The 14,323-nt window shown below is 45.3% G+C and overlaps 1 long non-coding RNA gene across 1 annotated transcript; it reads right to left on the bottom strand.

Moving 5' to 3' along the window:
- Nucleotides 1-3,169: 3,169 nt before the first annotated feature.
- On the bottom strand, nucleotides 3,170-7,279 carry LOC129644614 (uncharacterized). The gene is made up of 3 exons (XR_008710880.1): nucleotides 7,216-7,279; nucleotides 6,341-6,449; nucleotides 3,170-3,624 (listed from the first exon to the last, which is right to left on the bottom strand). It is a non-coding gene; the product is annotated as an uncharacterized LOC129644614 (long non-coding RNA).
- Nucleotides 7,280-14,323: the final 7,044 nt, after the last annotated feature.

The raw sequence follows: 14,323 nt of genomic DNA, 5'->3' as shown, positions 1-14,323 counted from the left end.
AGCCCCCAGAAGGTTAGATGGCAAAGATGAAGGGCACAGGGGGATGGGGGTGCCTTGTGGATTTCACAGTTGAAGGAGACTGGGTCAAGTCTGAAAGCCAGGAATATGCCCTGCTTTTGATTTGAATCATTGAGGATTTGATATTGTTTATTAAAAAAAAAAAGATTATTTTTTGATGTGGATCTTTTTTAAAGTCTTTATTGAATTTTTTACAGTATTGCTTCTGTTTTATGTTTTGGTTTTTTGGCTACAAGGCATGTGGAATCTTAGCTGCTTGACCAGGAATTTAACCCACATTCCCTGCATTAGAAGGGAAGTCTCACATGGATGGAGTCTGTCATGCAGAGTGAAGTAAGTCAGAAAGAGAAGAATAAATATTGTATATTAAAGCATATATGTGGGATCTATAAAAATGGTACAGCTAAATCTATTTCCAAGATAGGAACGGAGACACAGACATAGAGAACAGACATGTGGAGCCGGTGGAGGAAGGGGAGGGTGGGAGATTGAAATTGACAAGTATATACTACCATGCGTAAAATAGATAGCTAGTGACAACCTGCTACAAAGCACAGGAAGCTCAGCTCAATGCTCTGTGATGACCTAGATGGGTGGGATGGGGGTGAGAGGGGAGGGAACCCAAGAGGGAGGGGATGTAGTATACATACAGCGGGTTCACTTCATCGTACAGCAGAAACTAACACACTATTGTAAAGCAATTATGAAGATTTTTTAAATTAATTAATTAAAACATAGGTGAAGTCTCAACCACTGGACCACCGTGGAAGTTCTGATGTTTTCTTTGAAGGACTGTGTAATTCAAATAAAAAAAGCTTTGAAGAGTAACTCACACATTCATTTATTCATATTCACCAAGTGCCTGCTGTATGCCAGACATTATTCAAGGTAGAGTCTCCCCCAACCCCCTACCTTTTGAGAGGCAAGAGGTAAATACAAAGGAAGACCCCGGCCTGTGTCCCCCTCTTCTTCTTATCTCATCCTGAAACTTTCTCCCACACCAGAAAGGCCCCTCTGCAAACTGTGTGGATGCTCCAGCCAGCCTGTCAAAGCTCCATCCACACCCATTTCGCTAGACTCTTAGGACAGACTCAAGGAAGAGGCTGATGCAGACTCTGGAAGTGGGCTTGAGGCCAATATGTGGATTCCCGGTGCATGTTCTAGAAGCAGGGGTGTGGGCTCCATGTGGCATAGCCACTTACCCACACAGACTCTTCACCTCAACAGTTGCGGGGGGCTGGTGCGGTGAGGGAGGCATGACCATAGAAGGGCCAGAGAGAGCCTCGTACAGCCTGTTGGGGTGTAAGGGCAGTATTGATTCTAGATGCAGGGAATACATGAAGAAACGCACCAAAATCTCTGCCTTCGTGTTGTGTACACTCAGTGGAGGGAGACAGACTATAAACAAATACAGAGCAAAAAAGTAAATAGCTACATATATAGTACACTTAGGGGCTTCCCTGGTGCCTCAGTTGGTAAAGAATCTGCCTGCAATGTGAAAGACCTGGGCTCAATCCCTGGGTCAGGAAGATGCCCTAGAGAAGGGAATGGCAACCCACAGCAGTACTCTTGCCTGGAGAATCCCATGGAAAGAGGAACCTGGTGGGCTATAGAACATGGGGTTGCAAAGAGTCGGAGGTATTTGATAGTAATAAGTACTCTGGAGAAAACAAGAGGTACACACAGGGGAATTTTAAATAATGTGGTTCGAGCAAGGTACTGTACTGGGATTGCTGTAATAAAGTATCACAACCTGGGTGGTTTAAGCAGCAGAGATATATTGTCTCATGGGAGTCTGAATCCAAGGTATTGGTAGGGTCTGTTCCTTCTGAGGCTGTGAGGAAGAATTGGTTCCGTGTCTTTCTCCTGGCTTCTGGTAACCTCAGGTCTTCCTTGACTGGTAGATAGCTGTCTTCTCCTCATGCCTTCACACCATCTTTCCTTTGAATGCGTCTGTCTGGGTTTCTAAGTGTCATCTTTCTACAAGAACACCAGTCATGTTGGGTTGGGATCGCACCCTAATGAATGACTTCATCTTCCCTTGGTCATCTGCAAAGATCTTGTTTCCAAATAAGGTCATAGTCACAGGCACTAGGAGTTGGGATTTCAACATATTCCGAAGGGACACAAGTCAACCCTTATCAGAAAGCTTTATTGTCAAGATGCTGCTGCTGCTGCTAAGCCCAAAGGTGAAGGGTTAAAGGAGTGAACCATGCTGAGATCTGGGGCCAGGGCTTTATAGCAGAAGAAACAGCACGTCCAAAGCTGCTCATTTCTCCAGAACAACATTTTTGTGGGTTAATACAATGAGCCTGGAAGGTCAGGGAAAGAGAGTCTGCAGCAGAATAATGCATTCCTGGGACTTCCTTGGTGGTACAGTGGCTAAGACTCCATGTTCCCAAAGCAGGTGGCCTGGGTTCAATCTCTGGTCAGGGAACCAGATTTCACATGCTGCAACTAAGAGTTCACATGTCGCAACTAAAACACTGTGAGTCAAGAGCCCACATGCTGCAGCAAAGATCAGAAATCCCCTGTGCCACAACCAAGACCAGGCGCAGCCAAATCAATAAAACGTTTTTTAAAGAAATAGAGGAAATGACCCATCCACCTCTCACGGATGTCCTCCATAACCTCAAAGTCCATCCTTTTGAAATGTTGGAGACTCTTACATTTCCCGAGAGCAAGGTGTAAGATCATTGGAAATGGAGAATAAGCCCCCTACCTCCTGGTGGTCAGTGAACATCGGTGGTTAGTGAACACAGGTGATGCTGAAGGTACCCAAGCCACCGTTCTCTTTCATCTCCACTCCAAGAAGTGGCTTGTACCCTTCAGCCCAGGAGGAGCCCATGGAACAAAAGGGAGTGTGGCTGGAGGCAGGTAAGGGCTAAGATGACAAAAGGCAAGGGAGTCAAGCTTATCATTGAAAGATGCCTATGGAATTTTGAGGATGAGATGAGATGAGATGGTTGGATGGCATCACCAACTCAATGGACATGAGTTTGAGCAAGCTCCGGGAGTTGGTGATGGACAGGGAAGCCTGGCATGCTGTAGTCCAGGGGGTTGCAAAGAGTTGGGACACAACTGAGAGACTGAACTGAATGGAATTTTGTCATCATTTATTGTTACTCTCTCGTCACGTTCAGTCCCCCATAACACGACCATCACTGACAGCTTTCATTCTGATTTTCTTAGTATTTTTTTTCTTAGTTTTTAATTGGAGGATAATTGCTTTACAATGTTGTATTGGTTTCTGCTGTACAACGTGAATCATCTTAGCTTCTGAAATCCTATCTTACCAATAAAAATTAGAGAAGTAAAAGAGAAAAGGCAAGTTTCCTGGAATTCAAATTTAGAGTAAGAGGAACCAGCCATGGATAGTTAGTGTGTGTGTTAATTGCTCATCATATCCAACTCTTTGCGACCCCATGGACCAGAGCCCACCAGGCTCCTCTGTCCATGGGATTTCCCAGGCAAGAATACTGGAGTAGGTTGCCATTCCCTTCTCTAGAGGATCTTCCCAACCCGGGGATCAAACTCAGGTCTTCTGCATTGCAGAGCCACCAGGGAAGTTTTCAGTTAACACACAAAAGAGAACAGGCACATTTCCTGGAATGCAAATTTAGAGTAAGAGGAAACGTCTTTAGTTGAAATCTGACAGCCACTGATCAAGCCCAGCATTACAGACCCACAAAGCCTCAAAAGTTCTCCCTGATGTGTCTCATTTCAACTCAGGTCAGGAGTGGAACGGGCAGTTCTTCAGACTTCCACTGAATCATGCCTAACCTTCTGGCTTCACTTATCTGCAAGCTGGAATGCTCTCTGCAGCCGTCAGCCATCACCCCCCACCCTTCCCTTCATCCTGCTCTGTCCTCAGATAACAATCCTCTCCAAACAGGCTCTGTTCCCACCACGTTTGGAATGCTTCAAAGTCAAACTGAATGTGAATCAGAACCAAAGTCCCTTCATACCATTCCGTTCACCTTCCTCTCACATTCCACACCTCGCCCTTAGCTGGAGGGGCCCGGGTGGTTTTCCGCTCACGACTCCCCCAGTTCCGCCTGACCCGGCCCAGGCTTGTTGGGAGACTAAGTCCTTTGTTCCCGTCCCCCTTGGGGCCCTGGGCACCCTTCCTCACCATCCCAGCTCTGCAACAGTCTCCTCCTTGTCTGCCCAAAGCCTACTCCGGATCCAAGTTCCCGTGTAAGGCTCTGGCCCCGTAGTTATTTTCTAGTGACGTGTACCCTTGGTTTCTCCCTCAGGCTGGGACAGGAAGCCCAGAACGTTCTTTAAAGCATGGCAGAGGGAGAAAAGAGACGGTATCAGCCTGTCCCAGAGCCTTGCGCTTTCTGGGGTTTTCAAAGTAGAAAACAGCTTCCTTTCCAGGGCTCCCCTATCTCCTCCAAAATGGAGACACTTGGTGCCTAGGGGAGTGGGCAGCCCCCCTAGGTGGGTTGTCTGTGTCATCAGGAATGTCAGGATGGGAAAGGGAGAAGGGTGAACAAAAGGCCTTGTGTGTGCACAGCAAAATTTCCTTGGAACCTACCAACTCCCAAATATCCTTAAAGGGCTTGGAAATCAATCCGTAGTGAGCATCCCTCAGGCGCCTTGCACATTTTCCTTGTATAGTTTTATCTTGATTTGTATGCAGATAATACACATGCAAACCACTGCGGGGTAGGTTTTATTATCCTCATTTTACAGATGCAGAAACTGAGGTGTGCCGTGCTAAGGGCCTCGCAGGTCACAGAACTAGTAAGGGGTGTAGCCCAGACTGAATTCGATCCTGAGTTCAAACCCTGGGCTCTTTCATTTCCTCTTATTTAAAAATAAATATTGTTGTTTTTCTGAATATCTAAGTGATACATATTCTTTTTTAATGTGTTTTTCTACTGAAGAATAGTTTATTTACAATGTTATGTTAGTTTCTGGTGTACAGCAAAGTGATTCAGATATACATATATATATATATATATATATATATATATATATACACATATTCTTTTTTAGATTCTTTTCCTTTAGGTTTATTACAGGATATCAAACATAGTTCTCTGTGCTATACAGTAGGTCCTTGTGGCTAATCTAAGTTTTTTTAGACAGTAATGTGTATCTGTTACTCCCATACTCCTGATTTATCCCTTCCCTCCCTTCTTCCCCTCCCGTAACCCTGTTTGTTTCCTAGTCTGTGAATATGTTTCTGTTTTGTAAGTAAGTTCATCTGCATTTTTTTTTTTTTTAGACTCCACATATAAGTCCTAAAAGTTTCCCTCTAAGCACTGCTTTTGCTGCATAGTTTAAGCTGTATTTTCATTTTGTTCAAAATATTTTAAAATTTCTCTTGAGATTTCTTCTTTGAACCATGTGTTGTTCAGATGTGTCTTGGGGATTTTTCAGCTATCTTTTTACTCTTATTTCTCGTTTAATTCCTGTCAGATCTGAAAGCAGAGATTGTATGATTTCTGTTCTTTTACAACCACTGAAGTATGTTTTATGGCCTAGAAGGTGTTCTATCTTGGTAAATGTTCCACGTGAGCTTAAGAAGAATGTATATTCCATTGCACGTCGATGAAGTAGTCCACAGATGTCTATTCTATCCCGTTGATTAATGGTGCTATTGAGTTCAACTATGTCCTTACTGATTTTTTGCTTCATGGATTTGTCTATTTCTGATAGAGGGGTGTTGAAGTCAATATCTATGATAGTGCATTCATTTCCTTGCAATTTCTCCTTACATTCCATCAGGTTTTCTTCACGTATTTTGAGGCTCTGCTGTTAGGCACATATACATTAAGGATTGTTATTTCTTCTAAGTAACTTCTTAAGTCTAAGTTTATGATACCTTGTACAGTTTTATGTCCTTTTTTTCTCACTAAAAACAGGATTTTGCTCCTAGGTACAAGCCCTTTCCACTACATAAGTCTAATATTTCTTAATCAACTTGGTTGGGACCAATTTGTGATGATTCACAGCATTGCCTGGCTACTCATGTGTTCTGGAAAGTGGTAGGAGGGAGTACAGGACTTCAGGTGGAGAATGGGTTGAGAGGGAGCCCTTAACTGCTGGCAGCCATTATCAGCAGGGGAGATGGCAAAAGAACAGGCAGAAGTTTCAGTTATTGAGTGAGACAGCAGGTCAGCATCAGCATAGATTGGACCAGTAATGCTCTTGCCATCTGAACACCTGCCTATTGGTACCGAGTTAGGACCAGGAACCCAAAGTAAAAGGCATTTTGAGTACTTCTTAAAACAGAAGCCATGTGGGCAAAGGACAGGGCAAAGTTGAGAGCCTGTGTAGAGTAGACACCGAGGTCAATACCACTCACCCAGTCTGAGTGTCCAGCGGGTCTCCTAGATGGCGCCTCCAGTCTCTGTTCTGAAACTCCGGGAACTTTCTCATTTGTCGCCTTGGAGCTCTGCATTGCTTCCTGTCACCTGGGCAGCCGAGCCACAGTTTGAAAGTGAGTCATGACAGATGTTTGACATGTAAACCCTCGTTAGTAACCACCTCTGGAAATTTCTTCAATTACTTTCCCAATCAATTCACTTGTCTTCTGGAGCTTTGGCCTTGATTGGCCATGCTTATGCTCAGAATGGAAGAAGGAAAAAGGCTCTAAAGAAAGGATTGAGCAGTGTTAAAATAGTAGGTTGGGTGAGGGCAATGACCTTAACACTACTGAAATCATCTGCATTTTATACTGTTCTCAGTTTCAAGGTCTCCAAGGTATGTCTGTGCCCAGTGCAATCATATGCTGAGCTTCAGGACTTCCAGACCTTTCACACAACAGTGACCCTGAGCAACCTTTTAGTGCCAACCAAGTCACTAGCTCCGAAGATAAGGGCTGACTTTGTCTTGCCTTGTAAGAGGGGCTTTGGCATCTTTCGTGGACTAAAATTTTTTCTGAGACATCTTTTGCTTTCACTGGAATACGGTTGTTGCTTTTCCATAATAGATTAATAAGGGATGTTCTAGAACTGGCAGTAACATCCTCTCATAAGCATTGCCTTTGAGCCAAGAGACAGTGTAGTATCATCCCAGAGATTGAAGTCTCAGACTTTGAATCAATGTTATGACCAAGTGCAGTGGAAGGACCAGGAAGAGCAGAGCAGGAAGGAAAGGAATACAGCGATGTGGTCAGGATACAGAAGCAGACACGCCTTCGCTCCTTCCTGCCTTGTTATTGTCCAGCTAGGTACTTACCCAGAGCTTCAGTTCCCCCAGCAAGAATTCCCAGCGTGGCCTCTTGAAGAGGGATTCCTTATCTGTTTATTGAGCATCTATTAAGCACTGTGAGCCTCTTGTCAAGCATAGCCAGATATTCTTCATCTTCTATCCCAAATGCCTAACACAATGTCTGCTACATTTCAAGCATTTTATCAACAATTATTGAATAAGTAAATAAATGTATGGGTGGGGAAAAAAATAAATGAATGGAGAAACAAATGAGTCAGTGTAGAACTGCTGACCTTTGAGAATCTGCTTTGGAAGGGCTGAAGGTTAGAGGAAGTGCTGGTTTTGAGGTCCCTAGTGGTTACTAGTACCAGCCACGGAAGTAAGTAGAAATAAAAGAGTTGGCTCCCTTCAAAATACACAGCCCGTAGAAACAAGGTTGCTACGAAAGGGGTGGAAAAAGCCAGAAGTTAACGGGCTCCATTGTGTATGGAGCAATGTGGCCCAGCAAGACGGTTGGGTCAATTTCATTAATGCCCTTAATGATTAATTTCTTAGTTAATAATTGACATGTCGTAGCAGAGAAGCCTGAAAACTGAAATGGCGATTGTTTCATTATTTCAAATTCTCGTGAGTGTCTGGGTCCTGTTAATAGTCTCCATGGGAAACATCTGCAAGGGTAAGGTGCGCTTTTAATCTTCTGACATGTTTAAATAAATTCAAATAAAATAAATGTAAATACAGGTCTCCTGGGATACCAGAAGAGGGATGAGCATCATCAAGAAGGAATACTGGACTTCCTTAAATATCTGGGTTCTCTGAACAGGTCCTCATTTAAGATCTGAGGCTCTCCAAACAGGGCTGCCAGAGAATCGAGTCACCCCACATGTATCGGGGGTGACTCATATAACAGGAAGAGCGCTGGAGATTTTTGCTTTGTCATTTCCTCTTTGAATACAACAGAAAAATCCATTTAGCCAGGATTCTGGAACTCTGCCGATGCTTCCTGTCCTATCTGACTGTAAAATTCAACAACGGATCATAAATAATAGACACGAAGCCAAAAATACATCTGGGGAATCCTGTCAAAGAGAAGGGCTGACGTCAATGACTTCTGCATGGCCTCTGATATTTAGTCCCAAGAGTGAGAAGCGAGATTACAGCTGAGGGGAGGGCATGAAGCAGGGACTCAGCTCAGCCCAGGTAGCCCTGGTGTTCTCTGATCTGTGGCTGCATAAAAATTTCCCCAGGGCTTAGCAGGTTAAAACAGCAGTCTGTCTCCTGACCTTGGGGGTCAGGAATTCGGGAAAGTTCAGTTGGGTGATTTTTCTGCTTCATGTGTATCACCTCAGGAGGTCTCAGCTGGAGGGTCCGTGGCTTCACCCTTCCACTCACGTGTCTCGAGCCTGGTGGGCTTGACTGGAACTGCTGAGTGGAGTGTGTTCCCAAGACCTCATGGCATGGCAGTCTCAGGGCAGACAACCTCTTACGTGGTGCCCAGGGCTCCCAGAGAAAGTGTTCCAGGAGACCTGGGTGGAAACTACACAACTTCGTAGGTCTTTACCCCCAGAAGTTCTAGAATGTCCCTTGGACAGCATTCTGCTAGTCAAGGAGGTCACTAAGGACAGGCCAGCTCCAAAGGGAGAGGCATGAGACTCCACCTCTAGATGGGAGAAGTGTGTGCCCAGCTGCTCTGTTGTGTCTGACTCTCTGCAACCCCATGGACTGTAGCCAACCAGGCTCCTCTGTCTGTGGGATTTCCCAGGCAAGAATACTGGAGTGGGCTGCCATGCCCTCCTCCAGGGGATCTTCCCCACCCAGGGATCGAACCCACGTTTCCTGCCTTGGCAGGCGGATTCTTTATCACTGAGCCACCTGGGAAGCCCTGCTGGTGGGAGAAGGAGCAAGCCTTTGTGGCCCCATTGACCTAGGCCATTGGAGAATGGAAGAAATGTCCCCCCAGTGGAGGGTGGTCCCCTGCAGAAGCCTATTGTCATTTCTCTGCAATAGCAAGAAGGAGACTGGAGAGATGAAAGGCAGGTCTTTTTTTTTGGCCCCCACCCCCACCTCAGCACTGCATGGCATGTGGGATCTTAGTTCCCCGACCCACGGATCTAACCTGCGTCCCCAGGAGTGGAAGGGCAGAGTCTTAACCACAGGGCCTCCAGGGAAGTCTCACAAGGCAGGTCCTGAACACATCCTCCCAACCTCTCCCAGGGACTCAAGGGTGCTGCAAACAGCCTTGGGGACCCAGAGACCCAGGGCCTTCCCTGTGAGTACCTTTTTCTGAAATGAAGAGCTCTCTCTGACCTCCCTCCCTAAGCTTTCAGCCCATCTCGTCTACAAAGTCATATACCTTTGGAGGTCTTGAAAAAACAGAGATGCTCTTCCTGCAGCCGCACTGATGAGGAAATTGATGAGGAAACCAAAGCACAGGCCTCAGACCCAGCACATCCTATAAACATTTACGTGCGGGCCTTTCCTCACCTGTTAAAGACATAATTCTTCATAAACTTTTCCACAATGTTTTCCAGTTCCTAAACACAGGGAAGCAAGGTTATGGGTGAAGACAATCCATGCATTCCCTGGCAGACATTTATTGCCCTCAGTCCCGGAGCAAACAGAGCTGGCTCCTAGCAGTACAAGGAAGGAAGGAACTCGTAGACCCTTCACACCAAGTGAGTCATAGGGAATGACAAGAGCCCAGAACTCTACAAAAGTTTCTCAAAACTCCCTGAGTAAGGACTATCATTTAACCTCTTCACAGACGAGGAAGAAATCGACTCAAAGGGGTTAGGGGATTTGTCTAATGGCACACATTTGGAGATGGTGGCAAAGCTGAGATTAGAACCTAGGTCAGGCAGTGAAACCTCCTTTCAGAAGACAAAAATCCCCTCACAGAAAGGAAGCAGAGACTTCCCTGGCGGTCCAGTGGTCAGGACTTTGCCTTCCGATGCTGGGGGTACAGGTTCGGTCCTTGGTCGGGGACACAGAATCCCACGTGCCTAGTGATCAAAAAACTAAAACATGAAACAGAAGCAATATTGTAACAAAGTCAATAAAGGCCTTAAAAATGGTCCGCATTAAAACAAAAACAAAAACAAAACCAGAAAGGAAGCGATTGCACTTCTGGGTAAACACGTCTGGGTACAGAGGGTGGGTCTTCCTAAAGTCCCCTCCTTCACATCTCCATCATTAGTGCTGGAGAGGGTACTAGAGAGGAACCTGAAGCAACATACAGGACCAACTTTTCCAGTTAAGCTATGATCTCTCCAGGCCCTGGTTGTCTTCTATGGCACTTTTGAAAAATATCCATCGCCTCTGGAGATCAGGCTGGCAATATATAAAAGAGAGCTATAAAACTGTCCCTACACTTTGACCCAATGGTCCCCGCTGTGGAATAGACCCCAGGGGAAATATGCAAAAGAGAAAAGCAAGTAAATAGCACCGAGAGGTTTACGGTAACACCATTCACAACAGTGGAAAAATGGGGCATGACCCAATGCCCCAAATTAGGAAAAGGTTATGCGAACTATCGTACATTAAGACAATGGAATGTTATGTTACTATTAAAGGGAACTGAGTTTACAGATTCTGTTGATAGATCGAAAGGCACATGTAAGATAATCGCAAGAGAAAAGAAAAGAATGTGAAAGAGTATGTTCACCCTGACCGCGGACATAAATCAGTCTGTGTGCTCATCGATAAGGATCAGAAGCCCACAGAATGCTGCAGATAGCTGGTGCTCGACATTTATAGCATTTTTTCCCCTCTAAACTCCATAGTACCTTGAAAAAAGATCCATTATTCACATTTGTTCCCAGGGAGGAGAGAGGGGATTTCCTCATTCCGGGGCTCAGTATGTGTCTGCAATGTAATATGTCTGTAGGGAGAGCCAGTAGCTGGCTCATCCACATGATAGAAACACGGTGTTCAGGGCAAAGGGAGGGGGTGCCTGGCCTACACTCACTGGGCCATCTCTCTGTAATCACAGATAGTTCTGGGCCCCGCACCCCAGGCCAGATGAGAGCCCATTTCAAGGAGGATAGCTAGCATGTGTGGTGACTAAGGATCATGGAATATGGGAAGAGCTTGAAAAGCCTGGGAATATCTGGTCTGAAGCAGAACAACCTATCAGAGACCCAAGAAACTCTCCTCCAGCCCTTGGGAAGCAGTCATTTGAGAGAGGGTTGGGCTTTAGTGGGTTGGGAAGACCTATGGACAGAAGTTATGGAAGAGCAGACTTCAGGCTGAAGTGAGGAATACAGTACTCAAGAGGCGGTGCGTCTCACACCACTAGACGTATGGAAGCAAAGCATGTAAATTTCCATCACATAAATGGCCCTCCAGTTTGACCTTCACCAGCTCCAGCAGAATTACGCATCAACCCAAGGGACAGACACAGTTCCTCTGATTCACGGAGGCCTGAGGGAAAAACATGGTAAAAATAGAATATTCTGCCCTCCATGTACCAAGATAATTTTACTGACCTGCTGTCAGCGGGGTTTCCACTGTCAGCTGTTTTCCTAGGACTGATCCTAAGTGTTTACAAAGTGATGTTGTGGAGAACTGCAGACAGGCCAGAGGTACAACCTATAGCTTTCCTGTTTTCCAATGGAAAGTGAATTATCCTGAATTGAGCAGTATCCATGATCTTTGACCTCATCAGTGACACAAACAACTATGTCTTCAAAAAATTTACCCTAACAGAATGTTGTAGTCTAGTGGCTTCTACACTGTTTAAAATGAGAAGCCCATCAGTAAAAAACAAACAAACAAACAAACAAACCTGAGTATGTACCCCTAATGGCTGGATGTTAATATACAAATTTAAACATGAACTGGGGCTTCCCAGGTGGTGCAGTGGTAAAGAATCTGCCTGCCAGTGCAGGAAACACAAGGGTCGTGGTTTTGATCCCTGCATGGGGAAGATCCCCTGGAGAAGGAAATGGCAACTCACTCCCATATTCTTGCCTGGAAAACTCTATGGATAGAGGAGCCTGGTGGGCTACAGTCCCTGGGGTCGCAAAGAGCAGGACACGACTGAGTGACTGAACACGCACACACGTAAACTACTGTCAAAACATATTAAATATCCACAAAGTTCAATTTCTTTCCTACCTATCTGCAAAAGTATATAAACAGAAGCTCCAGTATTTTCTCTCTAAGCTCCTTGGATCCTTTTACTCACCCCTCCCTCCCTGCCCTCAAACTTGAATACTCACTGAGAGTCCATAGCTCATGCCAACAGAGAGGTCAGTCTGATAATACTGGAGCAACTATAAAAGGAACAAGCACATTGGGCTTTAAGATAATGGGAATATCTAATAAACACTACTACCTCTGGGAAAAAACTAGATCTATTGGTAGGTATTGGAGCTGTGATTTGAGCAACTTTTCCCAAACCAGTTTAAAAGTATGATGAATAAAATCTTATACTAAAATATGAGCAACTTTATAACAACTAAATAGAAAGCTTTAAAAAGTAAAGGATAAAAAATAAGGGATCTCATCACTGAATGTCAGTCGTGCTACCTACTGAATGGATGGATTCATCTATTAATTCAGTGTTTATTAAGAACCTACTAAGTATCGATGAGGCATTGTGTGTTAGATGTTGGGGATACAGTAAGAGGAATAAAAACAGAGGGTCCCTGAGATTGTGAGATGATAAACAAGTGGATGAGACAGAAAACACACATGCAGATAAACAAATTTCTGATTATGAACTGTGGTCCGTGCCATGAATTAAATAAGCAAGGTGATATGATACACAGGGATGGGAGGAGGGAAGAGACAACTTCAGAGAAGGTCCCCAGGGTGGGCTTCTCAGGAAAGTGATGCTGAAGATTGAGAAGAGGCTGTCACACGAAAGAGGGGAAAGACCTACACAGCACATTGCCAAATGCAAATCGTGACACCCAAAGGCCCTAAACCAAAGGGCAAACTCACGCTCACCTTTTAGTTGGAGTCCATCGTGTATATTTTTTTAATTTTTTGGCTGTGCTACATAGCATTCAGGATTTTAGTTCTTTGACCAGGGATTGAGCTGGTGCCCTTGCAGTGGGGGCATGGAGTCTTAACCACTGACTGCCAGGGAAGTCACCCATCATGTATATTTTAATGCCCTCTAGGGTGGCTTCCTTGGTGGCTCAGTCGGTAAAGAGTCTGCCTGTAATGCCAGAGACCTGAGTTCGATCCCTGGGTTGGGAAGATCCCCTGCAGAAGGAAATGCCAACCCACTCCAGTATTCTTGCCTGGAGAATTCCATGGACAGAGGAGCCTGGTGGGCTATAGTACATGGGGTCACAAAGAGTTGGACTCGACTGAGTGATTAACTTTCAGGGTGGCGCTAGTGGTAAAGAATGAGCTTGCCAATGCAGGAGACATAAGAGACACAGGGTTCAATCCCTGGGTTGGGAAGACCCCCTGGAGAAGGAAATGGCAACTCACTCCAGGATTCTTGCCTGGAGAATCCATGGACAAAGGAGCCTGGGGGGCTATAGTCCATAGGATCATACGGAGTTGGACACTCCTAAATCAGAGTTGTTTTTTTAGGCTCCCAATGCACTGAGTGAACAGGTATCTGGTGCTAAGAACTTCCCTATAATTGGGCCATTAATGTCCTCATTTAAGGAAGCACACACACTCTCCTCTCCTTGGTCAAGGCTTCCTGGCAACCTTTCTGGATGACACCGAGACAAGAAGACTTCATAGCTACAGACAAGCTTCCCACTGGCCCTGCCCATGGGGAGCCCTCTTGGTTGAGCAGGGTCACCCAACCCACACCAGTGGGTACAGCAAACAAAACTGTGGACTTGCTCTAAACTAGTTCAAATTCCCTGCAAGGGCACCTGACTTATCTTAAAATGTAAAACACCTGGATTGAGTATGTTGTAGTTTCCGTGCCTGCTGAAGACGTAAATGCATGGTCGGTAGGTTGGATTTATGAGACGGTACCATCTGGGATTCACATTCTGTCCATTAGGTCGAGCTAAGTGCTGTCAGGAATGCGGGAAGAGCCATGCTGAAATGGGGGAGCAGATAAGCAGTTAAGGCGCCTTAAGTGAACCCAGCTGGACGAGCAGGCCCATCAGTAGCAGCGCCACACCAGGCAACCCCGCTGAGCCAACTTCAG

Source organism: Bubalus kerabau, chromosome 2, assembly GCF_029407905.1.
Source record: "Bubalus kerabau isolate K-KA32 ecotype Philippines breed swamp buffalo chromosome 2, PCC_UOA_SB_1v2, whole genome shotgun sequence".
Taxonomy (NCBI): Eukaryota; Metazoa; Chordata; class Mammalia; order Artiodactyla; family Bovidae; genus Bubalus; species Bubalus kerabau.
The sequence above is the reverse complement of the archived record's forward strand: the minus strand, read 5'-3'. Positions and strand labels throughout refer to the sequence as shown.